This window comes from Neomonachus schauinslandi, chromosome Y (genome assembly GCF_002201575.2).
Source record: "Neomonachus schauinslandi chromosome Y, ASM220157v2, whole genome shotgun sequence".
Taxonomy (NCBI): Eukaryota; Metazoa; Chordata; class Mammalia; order Carnivora; family Phocidae; genus Neomonachus; species Neomonachus schauinslandi.
Genome location: NC_058420.1, coordinates 3,281,906 through 3,301,611, shown reverse-complemented (window position 1 = coordinate 3,301,611; position 19,706 = coordinate 3,281,906). Strand labels below are relative to the sequence as shown.

At 39.0% G+C, this 19,706-nt stretch overlaps 1 non-coding gene across 1 annotated transcript; it reads left to right on the top strand.

Annotated features, from left to right (window-relative positions):
• Positions 1–436: 436 nt before the first annotated feature.
• On the top strand, positions 437–541 carry LOC123323614. The gene has a single exon (XR_006539495.1). It is a non-coding gene; the product is annotated as a U6 spliceosomal RNA (small nuclear RNA).
• The last annotated feature ends 19,165 nt before the right edge of the window (positions 542–19,706 follow it).

Sequence of the window (19,706 nt, the reverse complement as noted above, 5' to 3'; positions counted from 1 at the left end):
GAGCATTAGAAGGTAATATGAAGTAGATAAGTGAGGGTAAAATAACTCATTTTTCTTAATTGATATAGCAGATGACAGTTTGGCCAAAATAATAATAGCAATAATAAATTTGATTATGTAAGCTTATGTATAAGTGAAATGAAAGAGAACACTGGTACTATAGATGAGAGGGAAGAATTAGGAAATTTTGTTATTTTAAAGAATTTTCAATACCTGCGACATGGAATGCATTATTTTAAAGTAGATTTGTATGAATTGTAAATGTATATTGCAAACTCTAATGCAACCCAAAAATACAAAGTAAAATATATAACGTGTGCAAATATATATAAAAATACTATTTTTATATTCTATATGTAATATAGAGAAATACAATATATGTTAAAATACAATATACTAAGGAAGGGAATAAATGAGACATATAAGAAACAAAACAGTGGTTGCTTTGACAGCACATACACTAAAATTAGAAAATACAGAGAAGATTAGCATGCCCCTACCCAAGGATGACACCAGAATTCATGAAGAGCTCCATATTTTTAAATGACAACAAATACATACCTACCTATAGTTACTTTGAATGTAAATGAAAAATCCTCCAATCAAAAGACATACGGTGACAGATGGGATACAAAAGTAAGACCCATCCATATGCTGCCTGCAAGAGACTTATTTTAGACTTAAAGACACCTGCAGATTGAAAGTGAGGGGATAGAGAAATATTATTCATGCAAATGGACATCAAAACAAAGCTGGAGTAGCAATACTTGTATTGGACAAAACAGACTTCAAAACAGAAACTATAACCAGAGACAAAGAAGGACACTATAAAGTAATAAAGGAGACAATTCAACAAGACCGTATGTAACAATTGTAAATATTTATGCACTCAACATGGGAGCACCCAAATACATAAACAGTTAATAACAAACATAAAGAAACTAACCCATTATGGTACAACAGTAATAGGGGACTTTAACACCCGGCTTACGTAGGTGGACAGATCATCTAAGCAGAAAATCAACAAGGGAATAATGGCTTTGAATGATACATTGGATCGAATGGAGTTAAGAGATATACTGTGAATATTCCATCCTGAAATAGCAGAATGCACATTCTTCTCAGGTGAAAATGGAGCATTCTCCAGAATAGATCACATGCTGGGTCACAAAACCAACCTCAACAAATTCAAAAAGATTAAAGTCATACCATGTGTTTTTGTCACTATAATGCTATGAAACCAGAAATCAAACACAAGAAGAAATCTGGAAGGAGCATAAGCACATGGAAGTTAAATAACATGTTAATAAACAATAAATGGGTCAACCAAGAAATGAAAGAAGAAATCAAAAAGTACATGGAAACAAACAAAAATTAAAATGCAACCATCCAAAACCTTTGGGATGCAACAAAAGTGGTCCTAAGAGGGAAGTATATAGCAATACAAACCTATCTCAAGAAGCAAGACAAATCTCTAATAAACAACCTAGCCTTATATCTAAAGAAACTAGAAAAAGAACAAACAAAACCCAAACCAGTAGAAGAAAAGAAATAATAAGATTAGAGCAGAAATAAATAATATAGATACTAAAAAACAATAGAACTTATCATTGAAATCAGGGACTGTTTCTTTGAAAATATCAACAAAATTGATAAATCTCTAGCAAGACTCATAAAAGAAAGGAAAGAAGAAGGAAGGGAGGGACAGAGGGAGAGAGAGAAAGAAAAAGAGGAAGGAAGGAAGGAAAGAAGGAAGGAAGGAAGGAAGGATGGAAGGAAGGAAGGAAGGAAGTAGGGAAGGAAAGAAAGAAGGAAGAAAGGAAGGGACTCAAAATCACAAAGAAGATAAATAACCAACATTACAGGAATGCAAACAACTGTAAGAGAACATTATGAAAAACTATGCTAACAAATTAACCTAAAAGAAATGGATAAATTCCTAGAAATATAGCCTACCAAAACTGAAGCACGAAGAGATAGAAAATAATAAGTTAATACCTATTACCAAACTATTCCCAAAGAAAGAAGGAAACCTCCAAATTCATTCTTTGAGGCCAGCGTTACCTTGATACCTAAACCAGATAATGACACCACAAAAACAAACAAACAAAAAACAGAGAACTATAGGCTAACATCTCCGAGACCCTTTTGCAAGAAACCTCAACAAAATATTAGCAAACTGAATCCAACAAAAAATCATTAAAAAAATCATTCACAACAGTAAAGTGGGACTTATTCCCAGGATGCAAGGGGGGTTCAATATTTGCAAATCAATCAATATGATACATCACATCAGTAAGAAAGAACAAGAGCTATATGATCATTTCAATAGGTACAGAAGAAGCATTTGACAAAGTACAATATCTATTCATGATAAAAACCCTCAACAATGTAGATTTAGAGGGAATATACCTCCACATAATAAAGGCCGTATGTGGCAAACCCACAGTTAACATACTTAATGGTGAAAAACTAAGAACACTTATTTCCTCAAAGGTCAGGAACAGGGCATGGATAGCCACTCTCATGTCTTATGGTCAACATAGTACTGGAAGTCCTACCTACAGCAGTCAGACAAAAAAAAGAAAAAAGAAAGAAAGAAAAGGCATTTGAATTTGTAAGGAAGAAATAAAACTTCCAGTGTTTGTAGTTGATATGATACATTATATAGAAAACCTAGAAGATGCCAACCACAAAACTCCTAGAACTGATACATGAATTTAGTATCACAGGATACAATATCAATGTGCAGAAATCTATTGTATTTCTATACACTAATAATGAAGTAGTAGAAAGAGAAGTTAAGAAAACAATTCCACTTGCAATTACTCCAAAAACACTAAGATACCTAGGAATAAATCTAACCAAATTGGTGAAAGACCAGTACTCACTCTGAAAACCAGAAAACACTGATGAAAGAAATTGAAGACAATGCAAACGAATGGAAAGACAGTCCATGTTCTTGAACTGCAGGAAAAATATTGTTAAAATGTCCATACTACTGAAAGCAATCTACACAGTTAATACAATCCCTAACAAAATATCAACTGCATTTTTCACAGAGCTAGAACAAACAATCCTAAAATTTGTATGGAACCACAAAAGACCCCAAACAGCTAAAGTAATCTTGAAAAAGAAAAGCAAATCTGGAGATACTGCAATTCCAGATTTCAAGTTATATTACAAAGCTTGTAGTAATCAAAACAGTATGGCATTGGCACAAAAGACACATAGATCAACGGAACAGAATAGAAAACCCAGAAATGATCCCACAATTATATGGTCAATTAATCTTTAACAAAGCAAGAAAGAATATCCAATTGGAAAAAGACAGTCTTTCCAATGAATGGTGTTGGGAAAACTGGACAGCAACATGCAAAGGATTAAAACTGGACCACTTTCTTATACCATATACAAAAGTAAATTCTAAATGGATTAAAGACCTAAATGTTGGACAGGAAGCCATCAAAATCCTAGAGGAGAGCACAGGCAGTAATGTCTGTGACATTGACTGTAGCAACATTTTTCTAGTTATGTATCCTGAGGCTAGTGAAATAGCAAAGATAAACTATTGGGATTATATAAAAATAATTTTTAAAAAACCTTTTGCACAGCAAAGGAAACAATAAAACTAAAAGGGAACCTACTGAATGAGAGAAGAATTTGCAGATGACATATCTGAAAATTGTTAGCATCCAAAATATCTATAGAACTGATACAACTCAACCCCCCCCCCATAATCCAATTAAAAAATGGGCAGAAGACATGAACAGACATTTTCCCAAAGAAGACATACTTGGGAACAGATGTATGAAAAGATGGTCACCATAATGAATCATCAGGGAAATGCAAATCAAAACTACAATGAGCTATCAGCTCACACTTTAGAATGGCTAAAATCAACAACACAAGAAAGAAGTTGTTGGTGAGGTTATAGAGAAAAAGGAAACTTGTGTTGGTGGGAATGCAAACTGGTGCAGCCATTGTGGTAACAGTATAGAGGTTCCTCAAAAAAGTTAAACACAGAACTATCCTAAGGTCCAGTAATTGCACTACCGGATATTTACCCCAATAATACAGAAATTCTAATTTGAAGGGATACATGCACCCCTATGTTTATGGCAGCATTATTTACAGTAGTCAAATTATGGAAGCAGCCCAAGTGCCCTTGGCTTGATGAATGGATAAAGAAGATGTGACATATATATATCACATATATATATATTCTGGAATAATGTATGTGCATCCAATAAGAATTGAAAATACAAAGGATAAAACTGATAGAACTAAAGTAGAAAGAGGTGAATCCACTATCATAGTTGGTGACTTCATCATCCCTCTGTCAAAGATGGATGGATGGATCCAACAGACATAAAATCACTAAGGCCACAGTTGAACTCAACAGCACCACCAATAAACTAGGTATAGTTGACATATATAGACTACTTCATGCAACAACAGCAGAATACACATTCTTTGCAAGATCACATGGAACAGTCAACAAATGGACCAAATTCTGTACCAGAAGACACAAAAGGGATCAAAAAGGAATAGAAATAATGCAGTGTCAACTCTCAAACCAAAGGAATTAATCTGGAAATTGGTAAGAGAAAGAAAACTGGAAAAAAAACCCAAAACACAAAGGTTAAACAAAACACAAAGTAATACTTCTGTCAAAGGGAAAATATCATAAGAAATGGATTCTTTGACAGTAATACAACATGTGTGGAATGCAGCAAAAGGAATGCTTAAAGGGAATATTTTCAATGCATATATTAGAAAAGAAAAACCAAATCAATAATCTTACTTCCACCTTTGGAAATTAGAAAATGAGCAATCCAGGGTGCCTGGGTGGCTCAGTTGGTTAAGCGGCTGCCTTCGGCTCAGGTCATGATCCCAGGGTCCTGGGATCGAGTCCCGCATCAGGCTCCCTGCTCTGCGGGAAGCCTGCTTCTCCCTCTCCCTCTGCCTACTTGTGTTCTCTCTCTATCTCTCTGTTAAATAAATAAATAAAATCTTAAAAAAAAAAAAAAAGAAAATGAGCAATCCAAAAGTAAAATGATGATGATGATAATAATAACTAGATTCTCTTTGTAATAAACACAGTCACATAACTTGTAATAAAAATAGTTGAATTGGGGCACCTGGGTGGCTCAGTTAAGCATCTGCCTTCAGCTTAGCCTGGGATCAAGTCCCACATCAGGCTCCCTGCTAGGTGGGGAGTCTGCTTCTCCCTTCCACTCTCCCACTGCCTCTCCCCCTGCTCATGCTCGCTCTCTACCTCTCAAATAAATAAATAAAATATTAAAAAAAAATAGATGAATCATGTTTTAAACCAAGCTTTTTTTTTATTTATAAAGATGTTATTTATTTATTTGACAAAGAGAGAGAGCACAAGCAGGGAGATCAGCAGGCAGAGGGAGAAGCAGGCTCCCTGCTGAGCAAGAAGCCTGATGTGGGACTCAATCCCAGGACCCTGGGACCATGACCTGACCCTAAGGCAGGTGCTTAACTGACTGAGCCACCCAGGTGTCCCTAAACCAAGCTTTTTTAAAAATGTAATTTATTTGATTTAAAAGTCTCTACTCATTGATTTTGTGAGAATAAACAAAGACCATCCAAAGGAAAACAAACAGAAGCCACTTATTTAGAGCTTGCTATAGCAAAAAAAGTCAGCCACCACTTGTATTTGATAGAAGCTTGGAGGCAGGCAGAAGAGTGGGACAACTTTCTAGGTAAAGAGGGAAGGTTTTTGGCATGGAAAAGCTGGAGGTAGGAAGCAGGACATCTTAGGTGAGTGGTTTAGGAAAATATTTGACTTTCTCTGATTGGCCCTGTCTTGAAAATCAGGGCAGAGTTTATGAACATGGCAATGAATGACCAGTCTAGCTGTTTCTAGGCTGATTGCTGTGGTTGTAGTTTAGATTCCTGGACTATCTGCTGCAGAAATTCTGGATCAAAATTTTACTGTCATGAATAATTTGGCCATTGTCAATTGGTATATTGACTAACTTCTAACCCCTTTCATGAATGCTAAGTACTTTGGACTCATCAAAACCTTCAACACCCGAATTAAAATCCTTCATTTATGTTAAAATTATATTTTATATAGTGATGTTGAAGTAGACAAATTATGATTAAATTATGATTAAACAATTTGATAAATATGCTATGGGGTTCTGCCCATTTTTTAACATCGTATTTGCCCTTTCCCATTTTTCATGACCTGAGTCATGGGTTGGGTGTGTAACACAGTATATATGTTTTGAATGTGTTCCCTCTAATTGTGTATAGAAAGACTCATGCAGTGGTGTCTGTAATATATTTTATGTCTCTGTTGTGTACCAGTTAGGCCTAGCTTTGTTTAAACCATTAGTTTAGTGCTACTTGTGAGAAGTTACTTGTGACAAACACCAGCCTCTCAATGTTTTTTGAAACAACTGTACTTTTCTAAGCACCAACTGGTAAACAATTAAAGGTATTGTTTTTTTTCTGAAGTGTGTGGATTAATTTCCACATATTTGTGAATCTTAAGTTTCCTTCTGTTATTATTCCTAGGTTCATTCCACTGTGATGGGAAAAAAATACTTCCTATGAGTTAGTTTTCTTAAATTTAAGACTATTTTTGTGAACTAAAATGTATTTACTCTGGAGAATATGATATTTGTACTTGAAAAGATGTGTTTTCTGCTGCTGTTGGATAGTATGTCCTGGATATATGTGGTCCACTTGGTGGTTAGCGATGTTCATGTCTGTTGTTTGCTTTTATTGTATGTATTGATGTTCTATCTGTTGTTGAAAGTTGGATATTAAAGTCAGCAAATTAGAAATTTGAAATTAGAAAAAGACAGCAGTAGCGGCTGTCTTTTTCTCCCTTTGGTTTTAACACTATTTACTTTATATTTTTGTAGGTACTTTCCTATTGGGTGTATATATATATATATATATATATATATATATATATATATAGTACTTGATGAGTTGATCTCCATTGTTTTTTTTTAAATTTTATTTTATTATGGTATGTTAGTCACCATACAGTACATCATTAGTTTTTGATGTAGTGATCCACAATTCATTGTTTTCGTATAACACCCAGTGCTCCATGCAGTATGTGCCCTCCTTAATACCTATTACCATTAACCCATCCTTCCAACCCCCTCCCCTCTAAAACCGGCAGATTGTTTCTCAGAGTCCATAGTCTCTCATGGTTCATCTCTCCCTCTGATTTCCCCTCCCCCTTCATTTTTCCCTTCCTTCTCTTACTGTCCTCCATGCTATTCCTTATGCTTATGCTCCACAAATAAGTGAAATCATATGCTAATTGACTTTCTCTGCTTGACTTATTTCACTTAGAATAATCTCCTCCAGTCTCATCCATGTTGATGTAAAAGTTGGGTATTCATCCTTTCTAATGGTTGAGTAATATCCCATTGTTAATATGGACCACATCTTCTTTATCCATTCATCTATTGAAGGGGATCTTAACCCAGCAATTGCACTACTGGGTATTTACTGCGAAGTCACATTTGTTTTTATCTTTACTACTTTCTTTTTTTTTTTTTTTTAAAGATTTTATTTATTTATTTATTAGAGAGAGAGAGAGAAACAGCATGAGAGGGGATAGGGTCAGAGGGAGAAGCAGGCTCCCCGCTGAGCCGGGAGCCCGATGTGGGACTCGATCCCAGGACTCCAGGATCATGACCTGAGCTGAAGGCAGTTGCTTAACCAACTGAGCCACCCAGGCGCCCTTTACTACTTTCTTAATAAATGTGCTATGCGTTTCAATACAATTTTCTGGGCTTTACACTGAATTTGTCATTTATGTGCATACAACTTAGAGTTCTCACTTTTATTTCCTTGTTAACCTAGGAGTTACTAATACAGTAGTTACAGTGTTATTGTAAACTCTTTGGATTTCTAGAAAGTTAGGAACTAACTTTTTATTAATTTCTATTTTAACTGCATGAGGCCAGTGAAAAAATATTGGCTTTTTTTTTTAAATTTTATTATGTTATGTTAGTCACCATACAATACATCATTAGTTTTTGATATGGTGATCCACGATCCATTGTTTTCATGTAACACCCAGTGCTCTATGCAGTACGTGCCCTCCTTAATACCCATCACCGGGCTAACAATCCCCCCTCCCCCATCCCCTCTAAAACCCTCTTTGTTTCTCAGGTCCAAAGTCTCTCATGGTTCATCTCTCCCTCCAGTTCCCCACCCCCATTTTCCCCTTCCTTCTCCTAATGTCCTCCATGTTATTCCTTATGTTCCACAAATAAGTGAAACCATATGATAATTTACTTTCTCTGCTTGACTTATTTCACTTAGCATAATCTCCTCCAGTTCCATCCATGTTGATGTAAAAGTTGGGTATTCATCTTTTCTGATGGCTGAGTCATATTCCATTATATATATGGAAGACATCTTCTTTATCCATTCATCCGTTGAAGGGCATCTCGGCTCTTTCCACAGTTTGGCTATTGCGGACATTGCTGCTATGAACATTGGGGTGCATATGGCCCTTCTTTTCACTACATCTGTGTCTTTGGGGTAAATACCCAGTAGTGCAATTGCTGGGTCATAGGGTAGCTCTATTTTTAAATTTTTGAGGAACCTCCACACTGTTTTCCAAAGTGGCTGTACCCACTTGCATTCCCACCAACAGTGTAAGAGGGTTCCCCTTTCTCCACAACCTCTCCAGCATTTGTTGTTTCTTTCCCTGTCCATTTTTGCCATTCTAACTGGTGTAAGGTGCTATCTCGGTGTGGTTTTGATTTGGATTTCCCTGATGGCTAATGATGATGAACATTTTTTCATGTGTCTGTTAGCCATTTGTATGTCTTCTTCAGAGAAGTGTCTGTTCATCTCTTCTGCCCACTTTTTGACTTGATTATTTGTTTTTTTGGGTGTTGAGTTTGAGAACTTCTTTATAGATTTTGGATACCAGCCCTTTATCTGTAGTGTCATTTGCAAATATCTTCTCCCATGCTGTGGGTTGCCTCTTTGTTTTGTTGACTGTTTCCTTTGCTGTGCAGAAGCTTTTTATCTTGATGAAGTCTGAAAAGTTCATTTTTCCTTTTGTTTCACTAGCTTTTGGAGATGTATCTTGAAAGAAGTTGCTGTGGCCGATGTCCAAGAGGTTACTGCCTATGTTCTCCTCTAGGATTTTGATGGATTCCTGTCTCACATTGAGGTCTTTCATCCACTTTGAGTTTATCTTTGTGAATGGTGTTAGAGAATGGTCGAGTTTCATTCTTCTGCATGTGGCTGTCCAATTTTCCCAGCACCATTTATTGAAGAGACTGTCTTTTTTCCATTGCATGTTTTTTCCTGCTTTGTCAAAGATTATTTGACCATAGAGTTGAGGGTCCATATCTGGGTTCTCTATTCTGTTCCATTGGTCTGTATGTCTGTTTTTGTGCCAGTACCATGCTGTCTTGGTGATCACTGCTTTGTAATATAGCTTGAAATCGGGCAACGTGATGCCCCCAGCTTTGTTTTTCTTTTTCAACATCTCCTTGGCGATTGGGGTCTTTTCTGATTCCATACAAATTTTAGGATTGTTTGTTCCAGCACTTTGAAAAATGTCATTGGAATTTTGATCAGCATAGCATTGAAGGTATGGATTGCTCTGGCTAGCATAGACATTTTAACAATGTTTATTCTTCCGATCCATGAGCATGGAATATTTTTCCATCTTGGCCATTTGGATGTCTTCTTTGGAAAAATGTCTGTTCATGTCTTCTGCCCATTTTTGATTGGATTCTTTGTTCTTTGGGTGTTGAGTTTGATTAGTTCTTTATAGATTTTGGTTACTAGCCCTTTCTCTGATCTGTCATTTGCAAATATCTTCTCCCATTCTGTCGGTTGTCTTTTGGTTTTGTTGACTGTTTCCTTTGCTTTGCAAAAGCTTTTTCTCTTGATGAAGTCCCAATAGTTCATTTTTGCCCTTGCCTCCCTTGCCTTTGGCGATGTTTCTAGGAAGAAGTTGCTTCGGCTGAGGTCAAAGAGGTTGCTGACTGTGTTCTCCTTGAGGATTTTGATGGACTCTTGTCTCACATTGAGGTCTTTCAACCATTTGGAGTCTATTTTTGTGTGTGGTGTAAGGATATGGTCCAGTTTCATTCTTCTGCATGTGGCTATCCAATTTTCCCAACACCATTTGTTGAAGAGACTGTCTTTGTTCCATTGGACATTCTTTCCTGCTTTGTTGAAGATGAGTTGACCATAGAGTTGAGGGTCCATTTCTGGGCTCTCTATTCTGTCCCATTGATCTATGTGTCTGTTTTTGTGCCAGTACCATGCTGTCTTGATGATGACAGCTTTGTAATAGAGCTGGAAGTCCGGAATTGTGATGCCGCCGGCTTTGCTTTTCTTTTTCAACATTCCTCTGGCTATGCGGGGTCTTTTCTGGTTCCATACAAATTTTAGGATTATTGGTTCCATTTCTTTGAAAAAAGTGGATGGTATTTTGATGGGGATTGCATTGAATGTGTAGATTGCTCTAGGTAGCATTGACATCTTCACAATATTTGTTCTTCCAATCCATGAGCATGGAACGTTTTTCCATTTCTTTGTGTCTTCCTTAATTTCTTTCATGAGGATTTTATACTTTTCTGAGTACAGATCCTTTGCCTCTTTGGTTAGATTTATTCCTAGGTATCTTATGGTTTTGGGTGCAATTGTAAATGGGATCGACTCCTTAATTTCTCTTTCTTCTGTCTTGTTGTTGGTGTAATAGGAATGCCACTGACTTCTGTGCATTGATTTTATATCCTGACACTTTACTGAATTCCTGTATGAGTTCTAGCAGTTTTGGGGTGGAGTCTTTTGGATTTTCCACATAAAGTATCATATCATCTGCAAAGAGTGAGAGTTTGACTTCTTCTTTGCCAATTTGGGTGACTTTGATTTCTTTTTGTTGGCTGATTGCTGTGGCTAGGACTTCCAATACTATGTTGAATAGCAGTGGTGATAGTGGACATCCCTGCCGCGTTCCTGACCTTAGGGGGAAAGCTCTCAGTTTTTCCCCATTGAGAATGATATTCGCTGTAGGTTTTTCATAGATGGCTTTTATGATATTGAGGCATGTGTCCTCTATCCCTATACTCTGAAGAGTTTTGATCAAGAAAGGATGCTGTACTTTGTCAAAAGCTTTTTATGCATCTATTGAGAGGATCATATGATTCTTGTTCTTTCTTTTGTTAATGTATTGTATCACATTGATTGATTTGCGGGTGTTGAACCAACCTTGCAGCCCAGGGATAAATCCCACTTGGTCATGGTGAATAATCCTTTTAATGTACTGTTGGATCCTATTGGCTAGTATTTTGGTGAGAATTTTTGCATCCATGTTCATCAGGGATATTGGTCTGCAATTCTCCTTTTTGATGGGGTCTTTGTCTGGTTTTGGGATCAAGGTAATGCTGGCCTCATAAAATGAGTTTGGAAGTTTTCCTTCCATTTCTATTTTTTGGAACAGTTTCAGAAGAATAGGTATTAATTCTTCTTGAAATGTTTGGTAGAATTCCCCTGGGAAGCCATCTGGCCCTGGGCTTTGGTGTTTTTGGAGATTTTTGAGGACTGCTTCAATTTCCTTAGTGGTTATAGGTCTGTTCAGGTTTTCTATTTCTTCCTGGTTCAGTTTTGGTAGTGGATACATCTCTAGAAATGCATCCATTTCTTCCAGATTATCTAATTTGCTGGCATAGAGTTGCTCAAAATATGTTCTTATAATTGTTTGTATTTCTTTGGTGTTGGTTGTGATCTCTCCTCTTTCATTCATGATTTTGTTGATTTGGGTCATTTCTCTTCTCTTTTTGATAAGTCTGGCCAGGGGTTTATCAATCTTGTTAGTTCTTTCAAAGAACCAGCTCCTAGTTTCGTTGATCTGTCCTACTGTTCTTTTAGTTTCTATTTCATTGATTTCTGCTCTGATCTTTATTATTTCTCTTCTCCTGCTGGGTTTAGCCTTTATTTGCTATTCTTTCTCCAGCTTCTTTAGGTGTAGGGTTAGGTTGTGTACTTGAAACCTTTCTTGTTTCTTGAGAAAGGCTTGTATTGCTATATACTTTCCTCTTAGGACTGCCTTTGCTGCATCCCAAAGATTTTGAATAGTTGTGTTTTCATTTTCATTGGTTTCCATGTATTTTTTTAATTCTTCTTTAATTTCCTGGTTGACCCATTCATTCTTCAGTAGGATGCTCTTTAGCCTCCATGTATTTGAGTTCTTTCCGACTTTCCTCTTGTGATTGAGTTCTAGTTTCAAAGCATTGTGGTCTGAAAATAGCCAGGGAATGACCCCAATCTTTTGGTACCGGTTGAGACCTGATTTATGACCTAGGATGTGATCTATTCTGGAGAATGTTCCATGGGCACTAGAGAAGAATGTGTATTCCGTTGCTTTGGGGTGGAATGTCCTGAAAATTCTGTGAAGTCCATTTACTCCAGTGTGTCATTAAAGTCTTTATTTCCTTGTTGATCTTTTGCTTAGACGATCTGTCCATTTCAGTGAGGGGGGTGTTAAAGTCCCCCACTATTATTGTATTGTTGTCAATGTGTTTCTTTGCTTTTGTTATTAATTGCCTTATATAATTGGCTGCTCCCATGTTAGGGGCATAGATATTTACAATTGTTAGATCTTCTTGTTGGATAGATCCTTTAAGTATGATATAGTGTCCTTCCTCATCTCTTATTACAGTCTTTGGTTTAAAATTTAATTTGTCTGATATAAGGATTGCCACCCCAGCTTTCTTTTGGTGTCCATTAGCATGGTAAATGGTTTTCCACCCCCTCACTTTCAATCTGGAGGTGTGTTTGGGTCTAAATGAGTCTCTTGCAGACAGCATATCGATGCGTCTTGTTTTTTAATCCAGTCTGATAGCCTGTGTCTTTTGATTGGGGCATTTAGCCCATTTACATTCAGGGTAACTATTGAAAGATAGGAATTTAGTGCCATTGTATTGCCTGTAAGATGACTGTTACCGTACATTGTCTGTGTTCCTTTCTGGTCTGTGTTGCTTTTAGGCTCTCTTTTTGCTTAGAGGACCCCTTTCAAGATTTCCTGTAGGGCTGATTTTGTGTTTGCAAATTCCTTTAGTTTTTGTTTGTCCTGGAAGCTTTTTATCTCTCCTTCAATTTTCAATGACAGCCTAGTTGGACAGAGTATTCTTGGCTGCATATTTTTCTCATTTAGTGCTCTGAATATATCCTGCCAGTCCTTTCTGGCCTGCCAGGTCTCTGTGGATAGGTCTGTTGCCAATCTAAAGTTTCTACCATTATAGATTACATATCTCTTCTCCTGAGCTGCTTTCAGGATTTTCTCTTTGTCTATGAGACTCGTAAGTTTTACTATTAGCGGTCGGGGTGTTGACCTATTTTTATTGATTTTGAGAGGGGTTCTCTGTGCTTCCTGGATTTTGATACCTGTTTCCTTCCCCAAATTAGGGAAGTTCTCTGCTCTAATTTGCTCCATTATACCTTCTGCCCCTCTCTCTCTTTCTTCTTCTTCTGGGATCCCAATTATTCTAATGTTGTTTCGTCTTATGGTATCGCTTATCTCTCGAATTCTGCCCTCGTGATCCAGTAGTTGTTTATCTCTCTTTTTCTCAGCTTCTTTATTTTCCATCATTTCATCTTCTATATTACTGATTCTCTCTTCTGCCTCATTTTTTCTAGCAGTTAGCGCCCCCATTTTTGTTTGCACCTCATTAATAGCCTTTTTGATTTCTACTTGGTTGGATTTTAGTTCTTTTACTTCTCCAGAAAGGGTTTCTCTAATAACTTCCATATTTTTTTCAAGCCCAGCTAGTATCTTTAAAGTGATGATTCTGAACTCTAGATCTGACATCGTACTAATGTCCATATTGAGTAGGTCCCTGGCAGTCGGTACTACCTCTTGTTCTTTTTGTTGAGGTGATTTTTTCCGACTTGTCATTTTGTGCAGAGGAGAATAGATTAATGAGAGAACAAAATGCTAGCAGAGTAACAACGTCCCCAGAAAATATACTCTAAAAAATCAGAAAAGACCTGAAGCAGTGGGAAAAGAAAGGGGAAGAGAGAAAAAAGAAAAAGAAAAAAAAAGAAAAAGAAAAACATAAAGATAAAAACAAAAACAAACAAAACAAAACAACAACAACAAAAAAAACCCAGAATGTGAACAAATATGATCAGGCTAGTATACAGATCAGTGTCACACACTAGATTTGGGGTGTATTTTGGTCTTTTAGAATAAAGTGCCTCCCAAAATTTTAAAGAAAGAAAAACTTATATATCTACAAAAATAAGGGTTGATATGATGAAGGGATGGAATATGACTGTAAAGATGGATACTATAAAAAATTTTAAAAAAGGAATTGATAAGAAGTTTGAAAAAAGAAAGAAGAGGATTTAAAAAAAGAAAAAAAAAAGGGAGAGGATGTTATTAGGCAGGGAATAGAAAACACCATATACTAGAGATTTAGGGTATATTTTAATCTGTTAGAAGAAACTATCTCAAAATTTTAAAGAGAGAACAACTTATATATATAAGCCAAAAATACGGGTAACTACTATGAAGGCATAGAATATGACTCTAAAAATGAAAAATAAATTAAAAAAAAAAAAAGGGATTGATAAGATGTTGGTTGAAAAAGGGAAAAAGAAAAATTCAAAAGAAAAAAGACAGTTAAAAAAAATTAACTTTGAAAGACTAAAGAATCATGGTAAAAAAAGCCATGAATTCTACGTGCAGTATTCCCCTAGCGCTGGAGTTGTGCCGTTCTCATTGATCGATAAACTTGGTCTTGGATGGCTATTCTCGCTGATCTTCTGGGGGGGGCCTGTTGCCGTGGTTTCCAAATGTCTCTGCTGGAGCCGGAATTGCCCCGCCCTTGCCCCCTCCCGGCTAAGTAATCTGCTCGGGTTTTCTCTCCGGGGCTTTTGTTCCCTGCGAGCTTTCCGTACAGCTTTGGAGGCGGAGAGGGAAAATGGCATCCTCCCAATCTCCGCCCTGGAGTAGCCGAGAACTCGGGGCCCACTTCTCAGTGAGCCCCCAGAGAAAAGCCGTCAGTCACTCCCGTCTCCCCGGTCTCCAGCTGCACTCGGTGCTCACCCGGCCTGTGACCGCGCATTTCTATCTCTGGCACCCGACCCCGGGTGGAGTCTCCAAACCCAGCAGATCCCTGCGGTGCACTCCTGCGCGGCTCCTCCTGGGGGAGGAAGGTGAGTCTCCCCGGATCTGCCGCTTGTTGGGTCCCTGCTGGAGGAGCAGGGGCCCGACTATGCCACGGATCACGGTTTATGGCAACCCCGAGCTGAGAGCCCGCGCCTGGGCTCCGCCTCTGCAGCCGGCTTCCCTGCTCCGATACCTGGGAGCTCTGCCACACTCAGGCACCCCGGTCTTCCTGTGACCCCGAGGGTCCTGAGACCACACTGTCCCGGAGAGTTCCACCCCCCGCTTAGCCACCAGAGTGACGTCCCTCGGTGGAGCAGACTTTTAAAAGTTCCGATTTTGTGCTCCGTGGCTCTATCACTTGCCAGAAGCGGCTGACGGAGGCCCCTCCCCCGCCGTCTATCCTCCCGAATATCGCCTCGGATTCACTTCTCCACACGTCCTACCTTGCAGAAAGTGGTCGCTTTTCTGATGAGAGAGTTGTTGCTCTTCTTTTCTTCGATCTTCTGTTGAGTTTGTAGGTGTTCAGAATGGTTTGATCCCTATCCAGCTGAATTCCTGAGAGGAGACGAAATCCAGGTCTCCTACTCCTCTGCCATCTTGCTCCGCCCCCTTTCTCTAGTTTTTAAGGTGTAAAGTTAGTTGGTGAATTCGGGATTTTTCTATTTTTTTGAGTGAGGCTTGGATGGCTATGTATTTCACCCTTAGGACCGCCTTTGCAGTATCCTGTAGGTTTTGGACCGATGTGTTTTCATTCTCATTGATTTCCATGAATTGTTTCAGTTCTTCTTTGATTTCCCGGTTGACCCAAACATTCTTGAGCAGAGTGGTCTTTAGCTTCCAAGTGTTTGAATTTCTGCCAAATTTTTTCTTATGATTGAGTTCCAGTTTTAGAGCATTGTGGTCTGAGAATATGCAGGGAATAATCTCAATCTTTTGTTATCAGTTGAGACCTGATTTGTGACCCAGTATGTGGTCTATTCTGGAAAAAGTTTCATGTGCGCTCGAGAAGAATGAGTATTCTGTTGTTTTAGGGTGGAATGTTCTGTAAATATCTATGAGGTCCATCTGGTCCAATGTATCATTCAAAGCTCTTGCTTCCTTGTTGATTTTCTCCTTAGATGATCTGTCCATCGCTGAGAGTGGAGTATTGAGGTCTCCTACAATTAATTCTTGTTATTCATATGATTCTTTATTTTGGTTAACAGTTGGCTTATGTAGATGGCTGCTCCCATGTTGGGGCATAGATATTTACAATTGTTAGATCTTCTTATTGGATAGACCCTTTAAGAATGATATAGTGTCCTTCTGTGTCTCTTATTACAGACTTTAGTTTAAAATCTAATTTGTCTGATATAAGAATTGCTACCCCAGGTATCTTTTGCTGTCCCCTGGCATGGAAGATAGATCTCCATCCCTTCACTTTCAGTGTGGATGTATCTTTAGGTTCAAAATGAGTCTTTTGTAGACAGCATATGGATGGGTCCTGTCTTTTTATCCAATCTGCAACCCTGTGCCGTTTTATGGGAGCGTTTAGGCCATTCACGTTGAGAGTGATTATTGAAAGATATGAATTAATTGTCATCATGTTGCCTGTGAAGACGTTGTTTTTATAGATTGTCCCTGTAAATTTCTGTTGTATATCACTCTTGGGGTCTTTCTCCTTTTATAGACCCCCCCCTTAATATTTCTTCAGGGCCGGCTTAGTGGTCACTTATTCTTTCAGTTTCTTCAAGTCGGGGAAGCTCTGCATCTCTCCATCCATTCTAAATGAAAGCCTTGCTGGATAAAGTATTCTTGTCTGCATGTTCTTCTCATTTAGTACCCTGAATATGTCTTGCCAGGCCTTTCTGGCTTGCCAGGTCTCTGTGGATAGGTCTGACGTTATTCTGATGTTCCTCCCTGTGTACGTAAGGAATCTCTTCCCCCTAACTGCCCTTAAGATGGTTTCCTTGGTTCTAAGATTTGCAAGTTTTACTATTACATGCCGGGGTGTTGGCCTGTTTTCCTTGATCTTAGGAGGGGTCCTCTCTGCCTCTACGATGCGACTGTTTGTTTCCTTCCCCAGATTAGGGAAGTTCTCAGCTATGATTTGCTCAAATACATCTTCTAGCCCTCTCTTTCTCTCCACTCCCTCCAGGATTCCAATTATTCTGACATTGGAATGCCTCATGGTGTCACTTATTTCTCTGATTCTATTTTCATGGATTCTGAGTTGTTTTTCCCTCCCCTCCTCTTTTCCCTTTTTATCTATTATATTGTCTTCCAGGTCGCTTATTCTCTCTTCTGTCTCAGTTACCTTAGCTGTTAGATTATCTATATTGGATTGGATCTCAATGATAACATTTTTAAGTTCTGCCAATTCAGCTTTCATTGCTGCCTTTAGAACTCTATGTTGCCATTAATTGATTTCTCCATTCTAGCCATTGTCTTTTCAATTGGTAGCCTGAATTCCATCTCCAACATCTTGGTTATGTCTGCATCCATTTGTAAATCTGCAGCATAAGTCATAATCTCTGAGTCTTTTCTCTTTTGGAGGCTCCTGCTCCTAGTCATTCTGTTGATGGGTGTTTGAGGGAATGTATAGAGTCCAAATTACTGACCAGAACCCAAGCAAGATGCACTTGTTTTCTTGGGACGTTAGGGTTGCTGGCCTCTTGTTTTCCCAGCCTGTCTTCTGTGGGAGGGGCCTGCTGCGCTGTTACTCAGGCAACCCTGTTTGGGTGGAGTTGCCCTGAGCCCCTGTGGTGGGGGATGGGCTCAGTGGGAATCAGTCTTTGGGGCTTTTGTTCTCTGGTGCCTTTCCCTGGTGGCTTTCTGTGTCTCTTCTGTGAGTCAGAGCAGAAGAGACCATTTCCAACCCTCTGCCTCAGAGCAGAGAGACCGCAGTCTGTTCTTCAGTGAGCTCTCCAGGCCACACTCTCTCCATTTCTTTCCATCCTGCTGTAAACTGCAGCATCCTGGGTTGTGCGCCCCTCCACAGCACTCCCTTTGTGCTTCTAAAACCACAAGCCGCTCCCACTTCATGTGCGCGCGGGTGACTCCGCTGCTTGGGGTCCTGTCTCGGGGACTGCAGTTCATGTGTGCGCGACTCCACCACTTGGGGTTTCCACCCTGGAGGTTGCAGTTCACCGGCAGGACTCCGGCGCACTGGGTTTCCCTCTTGGAGGCTGCAGTTCATGTTTCCACAACAGTCGCTCCGGGTTTCTGTCTGGGCAGTTGCAATTCACGTTCACGCAACCCCGCCTGTCTGGTCCTCCACCCCGGGGGCTGCCCTAACGTCCTTTCCGGATGCTACCGGTCTGCGAGTCTGTGCCCATCCACAGCAGGCGAGGCTGTCACTCACCGGCAGTGTAGGATCCCCACGTCCAGGCACCCTCCCGCTGCCATTTATCCTCCAAAATCTGCCGGCAGAATCACAGCTCTCCACTTCGTACCTCAAAATGCCTGTGATATTCTGTTTGTAGAGATCCAGATCATCTTACATCTCAGGCTTGTTTTGTGGGTGCTCAGAGTGCTCTGGTAGTTTTCCAGCTCAATTCCGGGGACCAGTTGAAATAGGGTCCCCTACTCCTCTGCCATCTTTCCCCCCTCCTACTTCTATTTTATAAAGAGGAAAAGAGGCCTACAGAGGTCAAGTGACTTGTCCTAAGTCAACCGGCTAGTTCCGCGGTGGAGTCCAGTGTTAAAGTCAGGACACACACCATCTGTACACTAAACCCTGCACTGCATTATCCCTATCCCCTTGCTTTTTTAAAAAATGTTGGCTTTTGAGACTTCCTTTGTGTGACTATTCTCTATGGTTTAAAAAAAAATCTATATTTTATATTTTTATATAAATGTCCACATATATTAAATCAAGCTTGTTAAAATTTCTATTTAATTGCTGCAATGTGTTTTATCTTTGCTTAATATGTCATTTCTCCAGAAGATATATTAGTTCCGTGTGAGCTGTTGCATGTTGGTAATATTGTACAGCTCCTACAACTCTCTCTTTCTCTCTCAAAAGAGTTATTGAGATTTTCTGCCTCCATCCCTGTCCACATTGCTGCTCTAAAATAAGTTGTCACGCCCGAAATATTGTTTGTACCAATAGGCATGCTTTAGTTCTCATCATTATACATCTTTCTTCTAATATTGATGTTAATATTAATATTAAACACTAATGGCCACTTGCTGCTTCAGGAATGCAGTCTTCGACACCAAATCATCCTATCTTTAACCCATCTGGCCTCCGTGGCCACTTAGTAGTCTCTGTGGCTGCTCCTCGGCCTCTGGGAAAACTTTGCTGGATTCCATGAGACTTGGCTCTAAATCCACTTCCTATTCTATACTCTCTATTGGTGATCTTACCCACAAGTATACCTTTGCCAGCTAAACACTCAGACACATAAGTTTGTATATTTAGGCTCTCCTATGAGTTCATGACCCTGTTACATGTCTTCTCCTAGTTGTTCAAATGCACCTCCAACTCCACATATTCTAAATAGCTTCAAGACCTCTTCCTGGAAAGCTTTGAACTTGACTTTGGCATTCCACAAATCCT